The sequence below is a fragment of the Helianthus annuus genome, chromosome 12, assembly GCF_002127325.2.
Source record: "Helianthus annuus cultivar XRQ/B chromosome 12, HanXRQr2.0-SUNRISE, whole genome shotgun sequence".
NCBI classification, from domain to species: domain Eukaryota; kingdom Viridiplantae; phylum Streptophyta; class Magnoliopsida; order Asterales; family Asteraceae; genus Helianthus; species Helianthus annuus.
The window spans coordinates 96,463,058-96,466,858 of NC_035444.2; the positions used below are offsets into that span (position 1 = coordinate 96,463,058).

The 3,801-nt window shown below is 36.1% G+C and overlaps 1 long non-coding RNA gene across 2 annotated transcripts; it reads left to right on the plus strand.

The window, feature by feature from the left end:
- Positions 1-312: 312 nt before the first annotated feature.
- On the plus strand, positions 313-3,570 carry LOC110895844. Of its 2 annotated transcripts, XR_004874303.1 has the most exons (5): positions 313-696; positions 968-1,147; positions 1,915-2,017; positions 2,428-3,058; positions 3,349-3,570. It is a non-coding gene; the product is annotated as an uncharacterized LOC110895844 (long non-coding RNA). The 2 variants fall into 2 exon arrangements; XR_002567410.2 differs by having other exon boundaries at positions 968-2,017.
- Positions 3,571-3,801: the final 231 nt, after the last annotated feature.

Below are 3,801 nucleotides of genomic sequence, written 5' to 3' on the forward strand. Positions count from 1 at the left end.
ATTTTATAAAACAGTATTTATGAAACCAGAATATGTACAACAACTTGATACTGTGTAATTAGCTGATTTTAATACATAATACCTATGTATCAACAGGAAATAATTTAAAACTTAATTGTAAATCAAATGTATGTATATTTTATATATACAATTTGTATCAATATTATAAATAATATTTCATCCATGAAGTAAAATATGTACCAAAAACCTTTAGTACGGTATAACAATATGGTTTAAAATATATATACATCTATACATCAATATAAAGCATTTCCTTAGGACATAATAGTAATTTCCATCAAAAATTTTAAGACGGTAGACGAAAGATCATAAGTTCTTAACCTAATCTTCATTTCTTTCTCCCAAATTTGCCCCAATTCATTGTCACTCGCCAAACAGACCAAGGAATTATATGTATAATCACCACAAAGAAATCAACAGCTGAACAGGGGAGATGCAAACATCAGTGCAATTACTAATTCAATCAAGATTGAAATCAATTCTTCCCCACGAAACTGAAATCAATAACTGATATCATCAATAAGGCTTGATGGATGAAAATGATATCACACCAAAAGCCACCAAAACCCTACGATTTCAATCCCATAAATCCGATCAATTCTCCCTCTCCAGCACTTGGACCCGCCGATCGAGTATCTCTTCTAGAAGTGACACAGTTCCTCTAATAAACAAGATGTAAGATTTTCATTAATTCTTGATCGATTACTCGTCTTTCCATTGTATTTTTTTTTTACTATAATCTTAAATTTATCAAAATTAATATGTAGGGTTTGGTAAAAAAATTGATCTATGAAGAAAACCCTAATGGTGGTAGCTGTGAAGCAACCAGTAGAATCTCAATTTTCAGTTACTTTTTTTGAGTTTTGGTGAAATTATTAATGAGATTTTGGAATTTAGGGTTTAATTTAGGATATTGTTTAGTAATTTATGTTAATTGAATATGCAGGCTGTGTTGTGTTAGTATAAAGATATCACGCAGTTTTAAGGGGTGTTTGGATGCACTATTAAATCGGTAACGGTTGTTTGGAGTTGCAATTATCAGTCTTGAGTATGACTATTGAGAGAAATGTAGATTTAGCGTTGTTTCGCCGGCCACCGGCGCTGCTGCTCCGCCGCCGGTCTCAAGGTATGCACAAATCAAGATTTAATTTTTTCAGTTTCATGTTTTTTTGGTTTTGAATTGTATTTTTTAGTTGTTGTTAAGGTTATTATTTTACAAATATACTTCTGATAATCTTATTTAGGTTTCAATGTAAGTCAAAGAGATATGGGTGGACAAAAAAAAGTGTTGACGATCCACCCTTGTTGGAAAATTATCCATTGATTTGGGGAGTTGAGATGAAATCGACTTTCAGTTTTTGTTTGTTCTTCTCTAATAATTATATTCGTTTTTGATGGATAATTTAGCTTTTTTTGTCTATGGCAAGTCAAATTAAAAAAAAAAAACATTCTCTTTTAATATGCTGACAAAACCCGCATTACCTGCCCTTGAGTGTCTTGTTCATTCAAATGATGAAGAGGTGTGGAGTGATGCTTGTGGACTATGGTATAAATAACAATTTTAGCTGTCATTGAGGATCAAAAGCCTAACAATACAAAAGTGACGGGCCGCTACTACTAAATCTTCATGGAATGCACCTGCTATTTTTCTAGAGATGGTTGGGTCGGGTAATGGGTATTTTTTGTGCTGGTCAAGATGGGGTGAGTTAGGTTTGGGACGACCTGCAAATGCTTCCTTTTTCTTTTCTTGTTCTTTCTTTTCATGATCATTGTTGGCAAACCATCTGGCTGAATTAGTGACATGATCCATGATAATAAGAGCTTTTCATCAAGAAGAACGATTCTTTGCCAAAAATTGTGAAGTTGTTAATAATAATGCAAGTCCTTGCACAGTTTTGCTGCAAATAATTGGTTGATCCAACGGCTAGAAGCAATCAGTGCAACTGTTTTATCAGCTTCAGAACTCTACATGGTGTTGCTTCCTCCTGGAACTTTGGTGAGCTTTCTATTTTTACTCTTGAAACCCAACCACTTTATGTGGTGCATTTTTATGTTTTAGAACTTAAAATATAAAAAATAATCCCAGATTATTGTATTTGTTGGACCTTTATTCTTGGCATACGGACTCCGGTTAATATCCAACTCAAGTATTTCAGTGAAGTCTGGGGGGGTGCTAACCCTGGATTGTGAGCCTAAACGTATTAGGACCAGGGTTTTAAGCTTTGGACTCAACCCAGCCTAGGAGTGGGCTTGCGGAAAATATGTAGGACTAATGGACATTTAGGCTAAATCATGCCATTTTGAGTTTGTTTGGCCTTTTCTTTGACCTGTCTCGGGCCCAATCTCGTTTTTGCAACTCTACATGTGACCAACGAGTTAAATTGCTGTGTTGATTGTATTATGCAGGATATAGAGAAGGAAATGAAAAGAAGTGAGAATCCTGACTCTATGGATGCGGATAAAGAGGAGGTGGCAGAGATTAAGGCGGCCCACTTTGAGGATATGCTTGCAGAAGTGTGAGTGATGTTGACATAAGGAAATACCAAGCATTTGCTTAGACGCTGCAGCAGTCTCGAGGATTTGGGTTGGAATTTCGGCTTCCTAAATCAACATCTTGGACTGGTGGTGGTGATGATTCTGACCCATTTGCCGCCCATGCTGGCGATGCTGATGATGATGACTTGTACAGCTAGATTTACATAAATCATGTTGAAGTGGAGATTCATGAGGAATTATACGTTTTATATCCTATACCAGTTGCCAATTTACTCATGGTTTTTAAACCTACTTTATTAATATGGCTTATGCTTTTGTTGTTGGAACTTGTATTCACGTTTCTTGTTATGAATTTGGATTCAGCATTCTGTTATAGAGCATGGAATTGTTGGGCGTTCTGACTTTATGCTTCCATATTATGAGGGTTTTTTTTCTTTTCTACATATTCATACAGGTTAAGCATGTTTTGGCTTCAATGGTTCTAAAAGGCATTGGCGGCATTTTATTTGTATGTGGCAGCACCACCGGTGGCTATTTGCTGGTAACACTTACACCCTTCTTTCAGTTGATTTCATATTTTTTAAGTTTTAACTTAATTTGCTGATGCCATTTAATAAATTCCAATGCGCTGTCTACTGGAAAAAGGAGAAAATCGGTGGGTTCTGCCCGCTTGGAATATTTTTACTGATATCGATCGTATTTTAGATTCAAACAGCACTTGGATTTTTCCAAGTTTTGGAAGTTAATGGAAAAAGAATACAGAAGTCAAACACGCTGACTCAAAATGTCAACCACTTTTTGTTTATCTAACAAGTACTTTTATTCTCTCAGAAAATCAGAGACGGGTTAGTTCCCGAATGAAGTTCGAATATCCGTCACATTACAGCAGTGACCCGCATACAAAGGCGGATCAAGGAGGAAAGAGTTTTTCAGGATCTGAAGATGTTGAGACATTGGGTTCCTGATGATTTAAAACTTTATTATTGGCATTTCTTTTGTTAAAACATTATAATCTTTAGCTCCATTTTTAACAAGTTTTATTTATAATGCGCATTTTAGGAGCATACCTAAATGCTTATGTTGTACCATGCAATCGAGACCTGGCAAACGGGTCGGTTTGGGTCGGGTCGGGTCATGGGTCAAAACGTGTTCGGGTCAAAACGGGTCAATTACAAAAAAGGTTGTTTTGGTTCGGGTCGGAACGGGTTCGGGTTAAAACGGGCTCGGGTCAAAATGGGTTTCGGGTTGGGTCGGGTTGGCTAAAAATTGCTTTCTTTAAAAGGG